Here is a 22,289-nt window from a genome sequence, read left to right as displayed (position 1 = left end):
TTACCAAAGGCTTAGAACACAAAATCAGGATATTGTGTTTGAAGAGGGAGGAACACAGTATTAACTCTTGAAAAGATTGATTAAGGGCAGTTGTGCATGAAAAGATGAAGGGATTACCAGGGGCCCACCATGTGCTCCTATGTCAGAAAGTGTGCTTGGGAGAAGACAGTTGCCCTTCCGGTGTGCAGCCTGCCCAGAACATTCTACTGGTGTGCTAGCAGCAGTAGTATGAGGGAGGCACGACTCCTGCTCTCGTTTACAGTAGTGAAGAATGAGGTTTAAAAAGGTCCAGTGACTTGCTCAACATTTGAGAGCTAGGAAGTGGTAATACCTTTTTTTGACTGACAAAAAAAAAAAAAATGAAATTAGGGGCACCTGGGTGGCTCTGTGGTTAAGCCTTCAGCTCAGATCGTGATTTCAGAGTCCCAGGATCGAGTCCCGCATCAGGCTCCTTGCAAGGAGCCTGCCTCTCCCTCTGGCTGTGTCTCTGCCTCTCTCTCTCTCTCTCTCTCTCTCTGTGTCTCATGAATAAGGAAATAAAATCTTAAAAAAATTGAAATTATTTCATCTTTCTTCTGGGATAGACCAGGGATATCCCATTTCACAATATCTGAAGGTCACTCCTGGGATTGATAATTTATTCAGCTGTTCTGAATCTTTATTTCTGAGCTTTATTTAGCTTACGTTTTGGATTTGGAAGGTGCTAGGAAGCTATTGATTTGGTTTCACTTTTCTCTGCATTAGTGAAGGGAAAGTAGTATCAGGCATAGGGATGAATACAGCAACGGTTCAAGGATATAAAAACATATGCAGTGTTTGTATGCATCTTCCTTAAATGCATTCACTTTAGCCAAAAAAGTGTAATTATTAATTTTTCTCATATTTTGGAAGGTATTCACATTCTGACATTTGGGGAAGTGATAGGTTCCTGGTCTTGTTTAAGTCAGGGGTAGGCTGGGTAGGCGGGGCTAATTCTAAGTGCTCAGTCTCCAGACTTGAACCAGTCATATTTATTTTTCAATATAGGTTCCTCTTGGCCTAATTTGGTATTTGCATCCGGGGCTACATTTAGCTCATTAGCTCCATCATGATAAAGACAGCTGCCAGTTCTGTCTCCTCTCTGGGATGGCCAGGAGTAATGGGGAGCATGCATTTGTTAGACCAAAGATGACAATGAGTGGAAAAAAGTCAGAGACTTTCTTTTTAATGTGAAAGGGAAATTGAATTGTAACTAAATTTAAGTTTCTCTACTGTGCAAATCCCATCTTAAATGACAAGGGATTATATCAGATCGTCTTGGACTTGGGCCCAATATTTGACCTTATAGCAACTCTGAGAGATTAGACTGGAGTTCGCTGGAGAATGCCCTCTGGATTTGATCTTTAAACAGAGCCAAATTAATTCCACTTCTTTCTGTTTTTAAGAGTAATGCTGTTTGGGAATGCATGAAAGCTGTGCTAGACATCTTTGCTGATATTTGCCTTTAGCATTCTTTCTGGAGGTATTTAGACTTCTCTAATAAAATGCTGCTGTCCTTGGAAAAAGGACGGGTGAGAAAAATATTTGCCAGAGATAAAATAATCAAACACTAGTATTGAAATGCTTCTGAATCCAGAGGGTGGAGAGAGAATAGACACAAACTTCTTATTTTAAAGGTGGATGAGTAACAAGGGACCAGTCACGAAAGGCCGAAGAGCTGAAGATGGGCTGCCCTGTCCTAGCTCTGTGTCTTTCTTATCTGGGTCCCTGATTTCATGGTAAAGCTTGAAGTTTAGGAAGCTTAGTGCTCTGATGACACTAGAGAGGCCTCCCTTCACAACCTCCTTTATGGGTAAGTTGACAGTAATAATCTGCTGTCTATTGCAAAGGGTTGAAGGAGTGTGGCAAAGCCCCAGAGAAAGAACCAAGCTACCAATCCATGGGTTTGGGCTGGCGAGCCTTGTGGTGGTGGTGGCAGCGGTCAACAGGAAGACCCCAGGAGCTTCCAGGGGGATTGTTACCCTGGGCTGACAACCAGCCCACGAACTAAGAAATAAAGACACTGCATGAGGCCAGCTTTCTGCATGGGCTTTGTTTGCCTGGTGGACCCAAGTGAGCTTTGATCCTGGATAGCCTCCCAATGGTCCTTTGATGGTGTGTCAGTCATCCAGCCTCCTTCTGAGTCTCAGATTCCTCACCTATAAAATGAGGACACATCCTGGTCCTCATTCACCGAGAGGGGTAACTGAGGCAGTATATATGATGATACAGGTTATAATAAATGGGATAACATAAAACGTGTACAACTTTTGGGAAAATGTTAGATTGTGAACTATGTGTGTAACTCCTAACATATACCCACTAATGACCATATTACATATAGTACTGCATATATGTCATGTACATAGTACATATCCTACTACAGCTCATTCTCTTGTGTAACATGCACACTAATACATATGAAACTTCTCATAAAATACCTGGTGGCAATTAGAGTTTTTGTGTGACCCTCTTTTTCTTAGCTTTTTGCCCTTTTATGAATCTTTGGCAGGACCATCTTCTATTTTCTTACGTTCAGCTTTGCATCCTAGTCTTCATAGTTGTTTCCATAATTCCATGTGGTGTGAGGTATATAACATACTTGGCATATGTGTTAGAAGACTCTAAGGAAATTTTTTAGATAAGGAAAGGCATTTCCTGAGTGGGGTTTTTTTTTTTAAGTGTTGGGGACAGTTATGGTTTTCAATGTCAAGGCAAGTTCTTCCATAAACACTTAAATCGATGAATGACACTTCTGAAAACTTATACCTTATTCTAGGCTTCTTCATTAATTTTGTACTAGAGTATAAAGAATGTCTTAGGTTTAAATATGATTTTTCTATAAATGAGCTTGAGTGATTTCACCCATAGTGATAAAATGTTCCTCATTTGATACAGGAATTAAGTTTAATTTTCATGAAAACAGTCTTTCCCGCCAAACTTAAAATTCCACTTGTCCTTTTGTTCTCTCTTCATGCAACACTCCCATCTTGTGCTCAGAGAGTAAAGGTTAAGCCACTAGAGGGCGGGGGCAGGGATATGAGCAAAATTGAGGTGTTACTCATTTCCTTAAGCCAAAACTCTTGTACGCTGTTTTCTAACTATGATTTATTTTGCTAGCTGTGAGATTATTTTATGGATGATTATAGCCAAAGGCAAGTGCCATTTTTCCTTTTTTTTCTTTGATCAACTTCACAGCCGAAAAAGTGAGACTCCACTCTGGAACTTGATTCAAAGTCTGAAAAACCCTGGCTATGTCTTTTCTCACTAGACATGTTCACGTGCAGACTCTTGAAAAAGATGCTCTTTGCTAGATCCGCCATTAGTTTGATGTAATATCCAAATCCTACTGTTAAAATTCAAGTCCCAACATTGCCCTTAGAATGTGAGTGTCATGAACCTAGAATGTGATTATCTAAACTACAAGACTTAAAGCTTTGTTTTTAGCTCAACATGCATGTTGAAGGCTTTGGAGAACATAAATTCATACGAATGTTTGTTGAGCTCTGTGAGCCTAAGCAGTTCATTAGCTGCTAGAATTATTGGGTGGAATTCAGTTTGGGGGTTGCTCAGTTTGGATGGTGACCTTTTTGTGCTCTTAGCGGGATCCCATATTTATGAGCCAAAACTCTATGAGTCCTGTCACATGGGAGGGTAAAAGGCAGGAGGGAGACTCCAGGCCAGGAAGAGCGAGGGAGGAAGACAGTAGCAAGTCTGGAAGCATGGGGATGGTTCAACATCCCTTTCCTTGCTGTGCATTCCTCTCTGCTTCTCTGGGTTACTGATTCCAGTGCAATGGATCATGCAGAGGCTGTTTCAAAATCAGTTTTTCAAACAGCTTTGTGGCAATCTTAATTTGAATTTATATATTGAAATTATTTTAATAATGATTTACTTATGTGTTCTTCTAACTAGTGCGTGATGCCCAGTTGCTCCCATGCCTTCGTTTCCTCCCACGGCCTACTGCAGTTTCATTGTCTTATACTGGGAGGCATGGCCTTCTGGCTGGAAACTTGCCCACAGAGGCTGCTGAGTCTTCAAGTAGTTGTGACCCCAGGGACCCACCCACCCCTGTTGGGTGGGTTGTGGTAGAGGTTCCCAGTTCTGCGTGCCAGGGAGCTGAAGACAAGGTAATTTCCCTTAATATCTCTTCTCTGATCTGCATTCCGTGACCCGGGGACCCCACTGTCAGCCACAGCTTGTCAAGCACAGCCTGTCTCAGAAATGAAAATGACACTCTTACTAGGCTACAATCTTCAAACAGTCATTTGCTGACTAAATGAGTCATGCTAGCCTCATCGCCTATTTGATGTGGGAAAGCCACGATCTATTTAATTGATTTTAAACATTTATTTCTGGTTACCTGGATGATTGTCACTGAATCCACTACCAGGAAAAGGGAGCAGCATATGGTGTTAATTCCTCCCAGGAATGGAGAGGCCCCCAGTGGGGGATCATGACAGGTAGGTCTTGTGTGAGGACTCTAACCAGCTGAATAGCATTGGCCATGTGGTTTCAACCTCTGGGCCTGGGTCTTCCTACAACAAAAGTAAGGATTTGTGCTGGATCTTCCATAAGAACCTTGGCAGTAGTTTTTGGTGATGTGGTGAACTTATCACTAACATGGGTAGACAGTAGACTGGAATTGTTAGCTAGGATCTTGAAGCAAGTGAAACGTGTTTACTTTCTTCTGGAATGGGCACAACCCAAATGCAGCAGTGATTTCTCATTGTCAGAGCTATCACACTACCCTGAGGCAGAGACAGAGCTGCTGGGTGGGTGGCCTTCAAGTCCAAGATCACTGCTTAGTGTCCATGCTTGTATTTTCCAAGCACTCTCTAAAAGGTGGATGGAGAGGAGGCTAAGTGCCCTGCACCTACCACCACCCACCTTGAAGTCAAATTCCTCCTGCGGCAGTGGAGCAGAAAGAGAATGTCAGCCACTTGCTCAGCTGCATGCCCAGGTCAGATCCTGGGGAAGAAATTCATTCTAGTGGCCTACTGTGAGCCTGCAGAACATGAAAACAAACACAATGAATTGGTACAAAACCAAATTTGTTTCAACAAAAAAGTAAAATAACGCAGATTTTACTAACAATCAATAATTCAGTTGCCCCACTACATAGAGCTGAACTGAAGCTCCTGTCTTGTTCTGGGAGACATCAGAGCAGTGCCACGTGTCGCTGTGGCTCTCCCCCTGGCTGTGCAAGGCAACCTCCTTCTGGGCTGTGGGTCCAGAGTAGTGGTGGGACTCAGCATTTTTTTCAGAGCTCTCCAGGTGACTCTGAAGTCTGGCTGGTTTATTTATTTTTTAATTTATTTTACTTTTTAAAATTTTAGTTTATTTTTTTATTTACTCATGAGGGACACAGGGAGAGAGGCAGAGACATAGGCAGAGGGAGAAGCAGGCTCCCTCCGGGGAACCTGGTGCAAGACTCAATCCAAGGACCCTGGTTTCACGCCCTGAGCTGAAGGCAGACACTCAACCACTGGGCACCAACCCAGGTGCTCCAAGTCTGGCTAGTTTAGAAATAATTTGTAGTTGATCCCGAAACTTCAGATGGATAAATCTGGTTAATTTCCTTAGGGTTCTTTTTGAATGTTAAGCCTTGGCGATAAGGCAGCTTACTGATTTCAGTACAATTGCTGTGTTCTGCTCCCGTGGTGGCCAGCGTCCTGTCCTTATTCTCGGCTGTTTGCATCCGGCCTTCCTGCCTCCTCTCTGTTCTTTCCCAGCCTCGCTACTTACCATTCCACTCACTCACCACGTCAGATGGCTTTTGTTGTTGTTGTTCAACTGAAGGTTATAATTCAGAGCCAATTCCTGTCGTTTCCCTTTTTTTCTATTTATTTACAAAAAAAAAAAAAAAAAAAAATGCTCCAGAGCCCAAGTTTCCTCCTCATAGTTCAAGTACTATGGGCACTATCTTATTCTCATGCTCTTGGCCGTGGTAGTATTTAAATGCCTCCTGCATGGTTCCTCAGATGCTCTTGGGCTGGATATTAGGAAGTGGAAACGTCAGTAAGGGAGCCCGGGACACAAGACATTGATGGGCTGCGGGGTGACCTTGACACATGGCATTGATCCGTTAGTGGTTTTCAGGAAAAGCCTTCAAAGTCCAGAAGTCACTTTGTATTTTAAAACATTTCTATAACTCTTGAGCGCTCACCCACCACCGAGTGGCCCTGGGGAATGGTATCTGAGCTCACTGTCTCCTCTCTGGGAGCTGCATCTCTTTACCAGACACATTCTGGAAACCAGCATTCTTCAGAAATTTCAGCTTGAAAACAACCATCTGTTTGGACCTCTTTTGCCCAACACTATTGCATAGTGCCCTGTGTCTACCTGAATATATTCGCATGTTTCTTTATCAATTACTTTAGTCTGTCTACCGTGATGTATTTCTCCTTTGTTTATCTCCATTTTATGTCGACCTCAAAATCTTCTGTTGTTGCATTAAAATCTCTTTTGGCTTGTTCTAAAAGCAGAGCTCTGCGTACCTCTTATTTCTTTTTTTCTTTTGCATTTTGATCAAGTTTTTTTTCTTCTTAAGAAAACAAGAAGTACCATCAGATGGCGGGACTTTCTGAGTACTGGGGAGTCAGGGAGCATGGGCTCTCCTGCCAATGTTGAGTTAGGCAAAGCCTGGGGATTCAGAGGGGCTGTGAGCTGAGATCCTTGTAAATGGCACTTGGGTTAGAGTGTGTGTGGGATCCCACGGCAAGGTGACCTTCTGCTTTTGCCATCCGTGTAAGACTTGGCGATGAAGGAAATTGTGTTTAGTGCTTTTGCCTGGATTTAGGTACCCATCTTATATCTGTGCCACAGAAATCTAGAAATCAAGGGTGAAATGTAGTGGTGTTTTTAAGAAAATTGTCAAAAACAATGACAGACAAGATTCTTAGCCCAAATGAAGATGCTATTAAGAAAAATAGTTTTTTTTCTCTTCCTATTTCATGTTTACAAATTAAACTGATTTTTAATAGTTTAAGATTTTATTACAAACTAATCCATATGGTTACTAAAACTTTAAAGACTCTGGCACTTGATTGATTTTTCTAGTTTATGAAAAATGGAGAGTACTCTAAGCCAAAGACAGATTCAGTATAATAATATATCAAAAATAAAAGGATTTTTTTTGTAGGGGGGGGTGTAATGTCTCTGTGGTGTGGTTATGTCTGTCTGTCTGTCTGTGCTGTGTGTGTGTGAGAGAGGTAGGGGCATCTTTGGAACCTTCTCAGACTCCAGCAGATATGAAAAGTTCACATTTCTTTCTTCCTATCTATGCTCCAAAGTCATTACATTTTTGTCCACCAAAAACAGCAAACTCACTTCTATCTTCAGACTTATGACTACCAGGCATTTGATATTCCTCTCATCCCTCATTTTTATTGTCTTCGTGTGTACTTATAAAATCTGAAATTTGACTTGGATGTGAGTTATTTCTCTACCTCTTATTTCTCACCCGTCATTCCTTGAATCAGGCAAATCTTTCCAATCATAGATCGTTTCCTGCTGTATAACATGAGATGCTGGAGTCCCCTGTGCCTGGTACAGAGCTGGTGGGATAAAAGTCTGGCTCCTACGACAGGGCAGATGGCAGGATACAGGATGAGTCTCGCAGAAATCCACATGGCAATCTTGGACCAAGCATCTGAGAATGGTCTGTACCTCATCAACATTTTCCAAAGGGCATTTTTGCCTTTGAATGGCATCAGTGAAAACAATCTTTTTCCTGCTTTTTGTGTGTTAAGAAAGTCTGCACCTGTATTTCTCCTGTTCCTATGTCTGCACCTGTAAGTGCCAAACCCCAACAGCAGCAACAGAGGTTTTATTCGGTCTCTCCGGGGAAGCTGCTGTATAAATGGAGATCCTTCAGGGTCTAGACAGGTTCTCTGTCTAACAAAGATCCATGATGACATTGTCCTATAGGTGGAATGTTTCTCACATTTTTGGGTTCTTTAAGAGCCTTTCTTGACATTGTTTTTGACAAGTGTTTTTGTTGTTGCTGTGGAAGCTTCTTTCCCAGAGAGGGCATCCCTACTGAGTTGTTCTCAGAGCCCATTATTTACTTTTTTATATTTGTGTCTCCTAGGTTCACAATTTCACAGCAAAAGGCTCTATATTGTGTGTAACATTTATCTATTTTTTTTAACTTGCCCTACATTTTGTAGATCTTTAATGATTATGCTGCTTGATGATGCCACTCAAAATCAACTTCAGACCAGAGCACCTGGCCAGCTCAGTTCATATAGCACATGACTCTTGATCTCAGGGTTGTGAGTTCAAGCCCCCTGTTACATGTAGAGATGACTTAACAAATAAAATCTTTAAAAAATAAAAAAATCAAATTCAGACCACAGGAGGTATAAAAGATTGCAGTAACATGTTCTTTTTCCATTTTTGTCTCATAGCATGCTCTTCTATTACTTGCATTGTTTATAAAGTGAATACTTTAATCTTTTAACATGTCTAATTGTGTGTGCTACCCCATGTCCATTCTCTCTGAATACAATAGCTTCTTTAAGAATCTGATTGAGATTTATCATAACCTCACAATAGATTCCTTTTCTTTGAACTTTTGTTCACTCATCTGTAGGCACAGGAAACTTCATATGTTTACAGTATTAACTAGAACCAGTGGTGTGTCGATAAATGTTTAATAACCAGCTCTCCAGAAAAAGATGAAAAAAGGCACTGATTTATAATATCTGCCCATTTCCATGGTAAATACTCCCATCATGGTTGATTTCAAGCTACCAATGTTTGTTTGATTTATTGTTTGATTTGTTGATTTATTTATTTATAAAAGATTTTATTTATTTATTCATGAGAGACAGAGAGAGACATAAGCAGAGGGAGAAGCAAGCAGACTCCCTGTGTGGAGCCCGATGCTGGACTGGATCCCAGGATCCCAGGATCATAACCTGAGCCAAAGGCAGACACTCAACCACTGAGCCACCCAGGTGCCCTTCAAGCTACCAATGTTTTAAGAAGTAGCTTTAAAAATTCTTGAAAATTTATCAATTGCCTCTCTCGCTGGGTAGTATGAGTTGGCTCTAAAGCACAATAATTAACAGTAGTTATATAACTTCACAGATACTCATGATTCATAATCATTTATAATCATGATTTCATTTCTGATTAGCAAGATAACTCTATAGCATAAGTACAGTAGATGAGGGACTATGACATCCGAAGGACTGGAAGTAGCTCTGGCTGCTAGTAGGTAGAGCAGGGATGGGATTCTGCCTTTGAGCTGAACATTCTAGGTACTTTTGTCCCTCATGGCAACTGCTTTCCATTGTGAAGATTCCTTGATGGTGTCATATTTGCACTCTAAAGAGATGTACCTCTTAGAAATGACTTGGAAATGATTATTTAGTGTTCCATTGTTTTAGTAGACTATTCATTTTTCGTTATTTGAGAATACCTTTCACGAATAATAGCATGCTCATAAAAAAAAACTTTGTGATTTTTTTTCCTCTCTGATTTTTGGACATCATTTTTGTCTTCAAGTCAAGTGTTTTGGGTATGATTGCTTGATAATATTTTACTACTTGACGGCAGTATTCAGGCAACCCTTACCTAATGGCATAGAAGCAGAGCCAGAGGAAGTTCTTTGTTCCCTTTTCTGTATAGAGCCCTTAATAAATGTCTCTGAGCCACTTTGAGTGCCCTGGAAATATTTGGACATTCTCACTGCATTTGGAAAAACACCTAGCTTGGCAGTATTTTCATAACATGAATGTGATCATCTCAGAATGACTTGCAATGTGGAATGATGATGGCAGCAACGTGCCACTTACTGGGGGGAGTTGTGTGCCAGGCCCAGTTGGGAGTACTTTATGCATATTATTTAGTTTGCTTCTCCTTGAAGACAGACACTAATGTATGCGGTTTGCTGAAACTGAGGCTTGTGTAGGTAAAATGTGCCCACGTTCCCACAGCAAATGAGTGACAGAGCTAGCATTTGAACCAGTTTTGCCTGACTCCAAAAGATGCATATGGTTTCCATATGACAAAGTTGGTCACCCCATTTTGATAAGGGATAATAATGACAAATATATCTTCATTAGCTTGTAGATAAATGTCAAGTAGCAGCATGTACAAAGTTGGTAATGATGTCTCCTTGGGGCCTGTGGCTTCATTGACACAAAAATATTGGACTAATAAAAATTCAGCTATAAAAAATTCAGTTATGACTGACATAGTTTATGAAACGTTCTTTTAATAAGAGTATAGTTTCATGTCGAATTCAGATAGATTTGAACCATTACATTTAATATGACAATATGGCTTCTTTAAGACCCTTTGTGTAAACTCATAAAACTGTCAAGAGGCAGATCACAACTTCTTTCCAATACCAGAATTCTCAGATGAGTTCATTTGTTTCTTTGTCCTAAACTTTTTAGGAAAGTAGGGTAATGAGTCCCTTGTCTCTACTCTCTGAGAATAAAAGGAAGCTGCTGCCAATGACTAGTACACTTCCAGTCCTCTGAGGCGTGGTGGAGAGCGAAAGAACTTCTCTGGATCAGAAATCCATGAGAGGAAACTCAGAATCAAAGAGGGGATTCAGTTCTTCTTTTCCTTGGGGAAATCACTGTGCCCCCAAAGAGAAGACTTTGTCCTTTGCTCTAACACAGGGGAATTCTGTTTTGGTGTCTGTCCATACAAAAGGGTTGCAATGGCTTGTAGTGTAGATATATTTTAATGAAGATCTTTTTCATTCATCTGTTTGCAGAGTATAACTGACAAACAATATATACATCTGAGCTTAAACATAGTTTTCGTCATACAAAATTAATGATACGAAACATATGCAACTCACCGTGCTTCTAAAATGATTCTCATAATTTTCACTCATCTGATTTCTTTTTTTTTTAAACATGTATTTTATTTCTTATTTTAATGTTTTTATAGAGGGAGTGTGTGCACATGCAAGCCACAGGCGTGGGGCAGGGACCAGAGGGAGAGGGAGAGAGAACCCCAAGCAGGTTCCACACCCAGCGCAGAGCCTGACGCAGGACTCGATCTCATGACCCTGAGATCATGACCTGTGCTGAGATCAAGAGTCAGATGCTTAACTGACTGAGCCACTCAGTCACCCCCATTAATCTGATTTCTGAGGGGGAAAATTTCAGATGAAAACAGGGAGCAATTTTAGCATTGTTCGCTCTTTCCCCCCTGCATCATGTTCTTGCTTTCTAGTCTGGGTTCTGTGAAATCTTGGTTTTCCATTTATATAGTTCACCAGAGTTGCCTCTATTTTCAATGTATTGCTACTACCCAAAAATCCGAGGGGATGTAACACTGATTTTTGTGGCACTGGACTGCATGCATGAGTGTTTAGAAAGAACGGTGGGTATTAAAAAGACTATGTTAAACAAAAATCATGTACATTGTTCATCCAACTTTCTTTCTGTTTTGATATGTGAAATCCTATATTCAACCTCTCATTCTGCAGATTATTCCATAAAGAGAAGGAAGAATTTTTTTTTGTTCATGATACTGTGGCCTTCATACAGTTGGATCTTTTTTGAAAGATTTTCAATTATGTAGCTGTGGATAGATTCAAGACCGGTTTTCAATCCAGATCATAGAATGATGACTTTGGAAGCCTTTAGAAATCACCAGCACGTCTGTTGTAGAGAGGAACAAGGTGAGGCTCAGGGAAGTCATGCTACTTGCCCAGTCCCTATTGCTAGTGAGTGAGTAAGCTGTGTCAAACACCTGGTCTTCCCACGTCTATTCATCTTTTCATACAAACATGCTGACTTGGTGTATCTGGTTATTGCCATAGGCTGATACATGAAATTTGAAGTTCACACATCTTTGCTTTGGAAGAGAGTTTTTTTAGTACCTTTCATTAATGGCCACTCTTCATATTTGCCCCAAACTGCCAAATACATTGACCAGTAATTGTATTTACACCTGTTTGATTATACATCAGCATCAGGTCTGTTAGAAAATCAAAGGAGCATTAAGAAGTACCGGAGGTTCACTCAAGAGGAGGTTGTGTTGCCTCATTAAGTTTTTGTTGTATCATGAGTCTTAATCCAAGATACAATCCTCACCACAATAAAACAAGTATTAGGATGAGATATAAAAGTATAAGAACTAACTAATCTGCATTTTGGCACATATTTCCTTGGCAACATTGGCCATACACATTAAACATTAACTCCCCATTTCTCTGTCCCAAGCCTCTGGCAAACTCTGTCCCACTTTCTGTCTCTTTGAATTTACTTATTCTAGGTACCCCATATAAATGGAACCATAATGTGTCCTTTTGTGGTATAGTATCTTCTTTGAAAACAAAATGAAACTTTCTCTCAGAGAAGTGAGTTCCATAGCCAACATGTCTCTTCATTCCACATTCGTACATGGCTCTCTGGACCTTGCCCATTGGAGTCAGATATTATCTTAGAAGATGTGGAGGATTGAGAATGTAGTACTCTGGAAACAGATTAGATAAAATCTACTATAAGCATTAGATTTTAATTTTTTGTGTATGGTCCTATTAGGCTTCCTGAAAGGTATGTGAGGCCAGTGCCTCTAGGTAGATTGTAATTCACATGCCCTGTTTTCTCTCCATATTGGATGATAGATCTCATCACCTTGACATTCTTCATAAAAAGTGGACAGGCATTACCCATTATTCCTTGTGCCCTGACCTCCGACTGATATTTGAGTGAGGCTCAGTACTGATCTGATAGTGTCCCGTGTGCCCCCAGAACCCTGCTCTAGCAGCACATGCTCTGCACATTCAGAGCACAGGGAGTACTTTCTAAGGAGCCATTCTATGGGGGAGACCAAGGACTCACATCGCCTAGAACTAGAAGACTGAATTCTTGTTCCAGCTCTGCCATAAAATGGGTGGGTGACTGTGACAGGTCACTCTGCACTTGTGAACTGGAGATTTCTCATCTATAAAATGAGGAGATTGGACTTAGTTATCTCCAAAGTCACTTGAGGCACAAATGTAATTAATTCTTTGATTTATTTCTAAATAATTGACAACAATAACCAATAGCTAACCTTTTAAAATAAGGTTGCAGGCACTTTCAGAGTCCTTTGCCTTTACTGTTACAGCCGCCATAGGGAGATAGGTACTTGACACAGAGACATTGGTAACTTGCTCAAGGACAGCCTGAAAGCCAGAGATCTGTGACTTGACCTGGGGAGTCTGACCCCAGAGCCCACTTCTCAACCACTAGAGTGAAAGAGCATTGAAAAGAAATTATGTCACAATAAGAAGAAAAAAGCACAAAGCTTGTCTTCTGCTCTCTAGCTGTCATGCTTTGTATGGAATCTTCTAACCTTGATGAAAGGGTGTAATTAATCTGTAATTAAAGTAATAATAGGGTTTCTTAGGGAGGGGGTTAGGGAAGAGCGGCGTGTGGCTCTCCGGACACAAGAGGGCGCTGTGGCAAAGCTTTCGGTCTGCGCATCCTCGGTGCCTCAGAAGGGCACCAATTCCTGGGACAAACTTTAGAAGAAATATGGCATTTCTGAGACCCCATTTATCAACTTGGGTGAACCAGTCATTATTCCTGCAAAATTCAGAGTAAAAATAACAGATAAATCACACAATCACGCTCCTCTCTGATAATATCACCAGTCTTCTTCTGGCCTGTCTTCAGATCTCTGTCTACCTATTGCATTAGCGCATGCGGGTGCCTTCTTAAACCCACCTTGCTGTAATGCTCCAGATGGCTGTCTTCTTAGCAGTAGATAGAATTCAACACGGTAATGAAGGATATTTTATTTAAATCCGCTTTTTAAAAATCTTTCATTACTTATTCATATGTATGGCTAGCTATCACGCTGCCATTCCGTGTGATTGGAAGTGAGACAGATTTAAAGAAAGTAATTGTTTAATATTCGACTGATATACTTATCTTGCTTCAGATAAGAACAGGCGGCACAGGGTAGCTGGGGCTGCTTTGTATAAGGCTCTGGAACTGTGTTTAAAAAAATAATAATAGAGGGAAAAGCGAGGTACCCAGGAGAAGCAATGAGCGCCTGTTCAAGCCATGGGAGCACCCCCATCAGATGGAGAGATGTTTTTGTTTAGTTGGGCTGCAAGTGAACCCTCTGGAGGGGAGGACTCATTTTCAAGCCTTGAGAGAAGACAAGGCTCCAGCACAGCCCCGCGGCCCATATTGCTGTGCTCCTCGTCAGTCAGCTGCTTTTGTCCTCTGCTGTGCTGGCACATAGAACAGATCTTTCCATACACTTATATTTATTTAGGAAAAAAGATGGTAAGTCCTTGTAAATGATTATAAACCAATAACCTGGAAGTGCTGGTTAGGAAACAATCAGAGCACTGTGCTTGGCTCAATACAAGGACACACACACTTTTTAATCTACTGAGGCTTGAGTCATTCCTTGGGCAAAGGCTGTCTCTAGGAAGTGAGCAGAATGCTGGAAACCCCACTGTGGTGAAGGGAGGGGAGAAAGCCCCCACCCTCCCTTTTAGCATTCCCGTGCTAATAATGTTAATATTAGATTTGTTCTGCGGTGAGTGTGCTTTGGTGCTAAGTGAACTTTAAAGCTCCCGCTTAGCAGGCTGGCAAGCAAGGGGGAAAGAGAAACCCTCAGAGGACACTCGTATCTGGAGGAATAAAAAATTGTTATCTCTGTTTTTGAAAAAGTCATGTCTACACAGCCTGAGACTCAGGAGTGGGCCCAGGAAGCCCTGGTTAGTGCCTTTCCCCACCCCCATGTCACTCCCCTCTCTGCAGATCTTGCTGCTCCACTTCCCTGTCATGTCTCCTGCATTTTAACCTCTTTTCTCCTCTTTTATTTTCCTTTCCACTGCTCTCCCTATATCTTCTCAGGGGTGCCGTGGTCCTGTCAGCGAGCAGTGAGCGCCAAGGACTCCTGGGTGTCTCCGGCTCCTGGCCGGGCTTGGGTCAGCCTCTTGCTGAGCATCCTCACAGCAGCTGTAGCCTAATCAAACTTTTACGTTTTTGTTCTCTTTGCAAGAGAGTGGAAGAGGATAATAGCATGAAATCAAATCTGGGGCCTTTAAAAAGGACTAGCAGTCATGCATCTTTGAAACCAGTAATGGGAAATGCTGTATAGAGCCAGTAATAATTAAGACAAGAACCGAGGTACATACCGCCTCCCTTGCCCCTTCCCTGGATGGAAGGAGGAAGCAGTAGTGTTAGATTCCTGATGGGACATCCCTTAGGTTAGTAGAAAGAGTGCTGATCTTGAAGAGACATAGTCTAGGATGCCGAATAGTGACAGATATCAGGTTGATGGAATGAATGAGGGAAGTGGGAAAGGAGTGACTGACAAGTAGTGAAGTAAGCAGATGGTTGGACCTAGAGGAGCATCTGTCTGCAAGGTGTAAGACCGCGAGTGAGTATCTTGTTTTCACAGAGCCTTCCTACCTCAGAAGCAGAATTGCTAGTTGTCCCCAGTGTGGAGTGCAAAGGTCCAGATGCCCCTGACAAGAATTATGTGAACCAGGGGCCTGGACATTTTCAGTGTTAGAGTCTCTTCATAAAGATTTTGAGATGAAGTGGTGTGGGCCTTCGTTCCTGAGAGGGGTCTTGACTTATTTAGCTGTCACCATATTTCCTGGGTAAAATCTAAACTGTGTCCTTGGTTTCTGGAAGAGAGCTGGTCTCTGACAAGCTGAATGCAAGGCTGACTTTCAAAAAGTTAGAGAAAAAGTTAGAAAGGGAACCATCTCTAGGGCAAGTCATAAACAGTGGGTGTAGGCAGCCCAAAGGTTCTGGGAATCTGGGCACAAGTGTGTTTCTGCGAGGGGGTGGGAAGAAGAGAAGGAATGTGGCGAAGGCCCAGAAAACGAGATTTGAATACCCGGCCACCATTTTGCTGTCATTCCCAAGGTGGGACTCCAAGGGGTCAAAGACATATGCTCTTATCACTAAAGGAGCAGGACCATCCCTCTTCTTCCCAGTGGCAAGAGCCAGCTGAAAAGCACACAGGGCTCCACAGACATCCAACATAACGGTCAGAATAAAACATTGACAGGCCATTGCAGTTTGAAAGTCTTTTCTTAGACCAGCGAGGCAGAAAGTTGTAATTAGAGACACCCGTCTTCCCTTCTTTTCCCTATAATGCGCCTGATGATCCACTGGGTAATGGTGCTACCCTGTGTCTAACTAGCTTGTGCTCAGCAGTTGGCCAGCTTGTGCTAGCCCTCTGCAACCTGCCGCTCTGAGGGCCCGAATTGTCTGTTGATGTTATCTTGAACCCGTGGTGGGAACACTGCTGGACCAGGGGGTGTTGGAGAGCTGTGGCTTCCCCAGTCTCCACAAAGCTCCAGCTTGCTCAGGAGCAGCACAGACTTGTCGTGTGTTAGAAGCTGGGGAAATTGGCAGCAACAGACGGGCTACAAAAACTTGTTAAAGGGGCAAACAAGAATGATGGACATGTTTTCACTTTTGCTCTCATTTTAATTTATTACAAACTCTGATTTTAAAGATTAGCAATTAATGTTTTTTCCACCTAGATTATTATGCCATTGTTCTTCCTCTGTAAACTGAGATATGCCTGGTGGGCTTTATAAGCAGTGAAATGACTTATTTTAAAGATTGATTTGGATTATGTTTTAAAGAATACATATTTTTCTTAGGGTTATCTTATTTCTAGCATTTTGTGGCTTTAATTTTGCTTCAGTATTCCAGTTTCCGAGAATAAACCTGAATCTCAAGCTTTGTGATGTATGTTGAGCATTTTTCTTCTTCTTGCTGCTGGGGAGGCTGCTTGTTGGAGGACGTGTGGGCCTACCTCCTCAGGGGGGCTTCAGAATGGCATTCTCCATTGGTGCAGTGAGCCCAGAGTTTGCCATCTTCCCTGAGAGTCTAGAGTCACGGATTCTCTTTGGATTGGGCTGGAATTGCTTTGTAGAGGGTTGCTGATTAGTTGTCATTTTCTCCTCAGAGTTTTGGTAGGTTCCGAGGGCAGAACTTGGCAGGGGTGAGAGAAGATTAGAAAGCTCTGGGTCTTTCTAGAGAGGAGACCCAGTCAGGCAGAGGGAGATGGCTATGGACGTGGCTGCCAGGGTGAGCACAATCACCCTGCCCTGCTTCAAATGTTTCCTCAGGGAAGTGCCAATGGTGAACACACCTTTCTGCCCACAGTTGTGAGGTGGTTCTCTCTTTAACCAGATTCCGGCCAATTGTGCAGAAGTATTCAATTGTCCCCTGAACAACATGAGTTTGAATTATGTGGGTCCAGTTACACAGATTTTTTTGATGAATACAGTACTACATATGCTTTTTCTTTTTCTTTTTTTGAAGATGTTATTTATTTATTTGAGAGAGAGAGAGAGAGAGAGATCAGAGAATGAGAGCATGTGTGCAGGGGCAGAGACAGAGGGAGAAGAGAAGCAGGATCCCCACTGAGCAGGGAGCCCGATGTGGGGCTCAATCCCAGAACCCTGAGATCATGACCTGAGCTGAAGGCAGACACTTAACCAACTGAACCTCCCAGGTGCCCCTGAAATGCATTTTTTCTTATGATTTTCTTGATAATATTTTCTTTAGTCTTATTGTAAGAATACAATAAAGAACACACATGACATACAAAACCTGTAAATTGATTGTTTACGTTGTTGGTTAGGCTTCTGGTCAACAGAATAGTAGGAGTGAAGTTTTTGGAAAGTAAAAGTTGTACGTGATTTTCGACTGTATGGGGTTTGGTGCCCCTCACCCTTGTGTTGCTCAAGAATCAACAGCAGTTGAATCTGAATGATTTGTGGCTGGTAGTCCCTTGCTGGTGCTGGGTCTACCATGGTTAGCCAGTGATGCTTTGATTTCTCCTCTTTGCCTGATGGACTGCCTGATGGACCACCCAAAATTGCAGCCTTTGTTGGCATACCTATCTGCTGCGAGTGTCAATTTCTGCAGTCTCTGGGTCTGCCGTAAGGTTTGAAATTGTTTACAGTGTGTCCTCCACATCTTTTTCATGTCCAGTAGAATCCTCACCTTCAGACTTCATTTTGATGTCTGGTTGTTGATAGTCTCTTTCTCTTACCAGGCTGTGCTTAACTGGCTTCTGCTCCTGGCTTGTGGGACTGACTGTATTTCAAGACCCACATAATTGCAGTTAATCTCTTACATGTTTTTTTTTTTTTTCTTTCTTCCTGCTTACTGATAAGATTTGTTTTCAAGTATCACAGACATACCATTCTGAGTCCAGATTGAATACCCGTACCCAACATTTGTACAGCAGTTGGACGCCGCCGCCATGTGTTGTCGGCTCACCAGGTCCCACCTCTGGCCTAAACTCTAGCATTCAGTTGGGAAGTACCAATTATGACACAGTCACAAAGACTTTTGGTATTAATAGCTAGTGGAGTGGGACAAGATGTCCCTTCTATACCACCATCTTCCTAAAGGGCAGCTTTTTAAAATATCAACTATATGAAACAAAGAACATCTGAACAATTCCTTACAAGATTTCTGTATCATTCATGACCACCTGCCATCTATTTTAACAACTGGGCTGGTCTTAATGAGTCTCCACTTCATAACTAATTTAAATGTCATCTTGTTAATATAGCCAGAATGACCTTGGGACATTTTGTCTTCCCACAGAGCAGGGCATCTAGACGCTGCACAGGGGTAGGGAGCCTGGACACCCCCACAAGTCATGAGTAATAATGGTGCTGATGATTCAAAGGGTATATGGTGTATGTGTGCACACATGTGACATGTGTATCTATGTGTGCATGCATATGTGTGTGGTGTGTACGCAAGTGTATATGAGTGTGGTGTAGTGTGTGCATGCATGTACATGATGTGTGTCATGCACACACACATGTGTAGGTGTAAACAAGGGTGGGTACATGTGCGGCACGTACATGTATGTGGCATGTATATGCGTGCACGTATGTGTGTGGTGCATGTGTGTGGTATGTGAACAATTCAGAATTGCATCTGGGGCCCTCGGTGGCAGCAAATCCTGTGCACAGTATGTGCCAGCTGCTCTTTGTTTTCTTCTTCCCTGCTATGGAAAAGGAGAGCCACTAATTGTCTAAAATAGATTCACTACTAAAGGGAAAACCTGGGTTTCCTGTGGTTTTCCTGTGGGATTGTGCCATGTGAGGCCCGCCCATGTGTAGTGGGGCAGCTCTGTGGTGGTGCATGGGAAGCCTTGCCTGGACCCCACATTAGCAGCATGAAGACAACCTGATTGATGTGATACATGCAGATGTTATTGTCTGGGCAGATCAATCCTGATGTCCCAAAAATGAGAATTTTGCTTTGGTACTTGATCATCTACTCTATTGAATTATGTAGGCATCTTACTCCCTTTAACATTGGCTTTCTTTCATTCTTTAAAAAAAATTTCTCATCCTCGTAATGAAAAAAAATGTATGTGTCACACTGGTTCTTGTTGTAATGTTATTTCTCTCCATTTGCTTGAAAACTCTTTCTTATTACTCTCAGCTCCTTTTATTGATTTAACTAGATAAAAAGCTCCTGAAAGTCCAGCTCTGGTCTCCTGGTTCCTGTGTGTTGGGCCCCGAGGACCCCGGTCTCCTGACACGCCTGCAGTCTGATGCATTGACTGAAGACAGAATGACAGATTCTTTTTTTTTTTTTTTTTTTTTTAAGATTTTATTCATTCATGAGAGACACACAGAGAGAGGCAGAGACATAGGCAGAGGGAGAAGCAGACTTCTTACAGGGAGTCCAATGTGGGACTCGATCCCTGGACCCTGGGATCACACCCAGGGCCAAAGGCAGATGCTCAACCTCTGAACCACCCAGGCGTCCCATGACAGAGATTCTTCATCTTGAAAGCGTCTACATAATAGGTCAGAAAACACTTTCCTAGGACTGAAGTTATAGCTGTTTCCTAGACTTATGTTTATTTTCCATTTCTTTACCCACTACTGTTTGAAATTCTGCTGTTGTTTGCATACTGTTCGCCTTTGTGTCCCTCTTTCCATCTGTTCTTGAAAAAAAACCAACTGAGTTTTATTTTAAGCCAATCCAGATGACAGGAGCACAATCTTGACGATGCTTTGGAAACCAGTAGAAGAAAATTCTTGTTAAATTACTCATCTACTCAACTCCTTTTCCATATACAATCTATTGTTGGGGTTACTGCATATTTCAAGATAAGGGCACATTTCTGAGGCAGGGTCCTTGTACCCCAGATAAGCAATTATTGAAGAAATTGCTTTTGACATGTGCTTTCGGTTTTAATATATCCTTTTGCATTCTAAAATCTCCTGTTGCATGTAATTTCCCACTACCACACATAAAGATGCATTTCAGGTATCCTTGCATAAGCTCCAGTTTATTTTGCACAGAGATGGTTATGGAAGAAGATTGGGAGAGGGGTCCTGACATCCTTCAGGTGTGTCCATGGAAGGGACTTCACACCTAGAGCCCAATCCCACAGGTACCCTCTCTGCTCCAGATCCTGACCAGATCTCCTGCCATAAATTGCCATTTTAAGGGGCCCCTTAAGGGACTCCTTAGATAAGGAGCAAAAGTTCATCATATAATATCAAGTCACCAGGAAAGATGGGCGTCCTTTCTTATCAGGACCTGAGAGAGAGAGGGGAAAGATGATCAGCTATGGCTACTGATTATGATTTTTAAAAATCACTTAACCATTTAAAAAAATTGCAGTGTAATTGACACACACTAGTTATGATTTTTATTTATAAAGATTTATTTATTCTGGAGAGAGAGAGACAGAAAGAGACAGAAAGAGAGACAGAGAGACAGAGAGACAGAGTTGGGAGGGGTAGAGGGAGAGGGAGAGAGAGTCTTTAGCAGACTCCATGCTGAGCACAGAGCCTGATGCAGGCAGGGCTTGATCTCAAGATCCTGAGATCATGACTTGAGCCAAAACCAAGAGTCAGTCTCTCAACCAACTGAGCCACCCAAGAGCCCCACTGATTATGATTTTTAAGCCCAAGAAGAGGTAAGCAATTTATAATAGGGCTACAGATGAGAAGCAAAGCTGAATTTTGCCTGATGAGCCATACAAGGCTGGTGTCTCAGCACCTCCCTGTGGTGTCCCTTGCCTAGTGCCCAACCCTGGTCCCTCTGCCAGCCCCACAGGTCAGGTATTATGCAACGGTCCATCAGTGATTTGAAAACTAAAGGAAATAGAGAGTCATGGCATTTCATGGAGTGCTCATGTAAGTGCTAATTGGAAATGTTTAGGATTATAAGGACAAGTTTTACTAAAGCATGTTAAGAGACTCATTAAGGAAAATTCAAATAATAAATTTCAAGCTATTAAGAAAAATTGGTTCAATCTCACAATTACATCTTTCTTGCAGAACCAGACTGGTAAAGGGAGAGGTTCACTCTCCATGGAATATGATGGGCTCTTAGAATTGAATGTCACGGGAGGGTTCTGTGGGAAAATGTAATAGAAATGCCAAAATTCCAATTTCTACAACTGGAAAAGGGCATCTTAAGTAATCTTAAACAGTGATGCTTTGAGCATAATTTTCCATGGCCTGGCCAAAAACTTAGTGAATAACTCACTTAGTAAATAGCTCTCTTGGTTTATCTCTCCCATTGAAAAACTTTTTTTTTTCCATAGCCATCCAATTAAAACAAATAAACACCACAATTCATCCCTTTAGTAACCATCTGAATTGTTAAGGATATAGTTTTATGTATTTTTTTCAATTTCAAAAAAGTTTTATTTTCTTTTATTTTTAACTAAACTCTATACCTAGTGTGGGGCTCAAACTTACAACCCTGATATCAAGAATATCATGTTCCACCAACTGAGCTAGCCAGATGCCACTAAGGATTTGGTTTTCGATGACATATTAATAAAGGCGCTAAAACAGTTTCTATCAGAATCTAGGATGCAGCCCGCCCAGGGCTCATTCAGAGCATCATCTGATGTGACCACAGGAGACCGGCTCTCTCTAGCCTCACTTTGACCTCAAACCTGGGTATAAACACTGACAGAGAAATCAATCTTTCCTGTGTGGTGGCAAGCTGAATTTTCATTAATGCTGTGACAAACCCATATAGCTATAATATTTGAAGGAGATGGTCTGGATGCTATTAGTGGTAGGGAGAGAAGTCACTGCAGCTAAGTCTGTGGGGAAGCAAGCCACCAGTCAGCTGTGGGCCTTGGTAACTGAAGGCCACCTGCCATTGATTGTCAGGCACTCTGAGACACCTTTTCTGGGGCCTGGAAACTGGCTGAATGTCTGCCTACATTGGTGATGGTCAGCTACCTACCATGGTTGCAGCTTTGATATTGTGAACAGAATTGACCACTTA

The 22,289-nt window shown here is 42.0% G+C and overlaps 1 protein-coding gene across 4 annotated transcripts in view; it reads left to right on the top strand.

Moving 5' to 3' along the window:
- The window catches only part of DISC1 (DISC1 scaffold protein), a 347,001-nt gene that overhangs the window by 180,096 nt on the left and 144,616 nt on the right, over positions 1–22,289 (top strand). The window lies entirely within an intron of this gene.

Source organism: Canis lupus, chromosome 4, assembly GCF_011100685.1.
Source record: "Canis lupus familiaris isolate Mischka breed German Shepherd chromosome 4, alternate assembly UU_Cfam_GSD_1.0, whole genome shotgun sequence".
Classification (NCBI taxonomy): Eukaryota; Metazoa; Chordata; class Mammalia; order Carnivora; family Canidae; genus Canis; species Canis lupus.
This window is presented reverse-complemented; position numbering and strand designations above follow the sequence as displayed.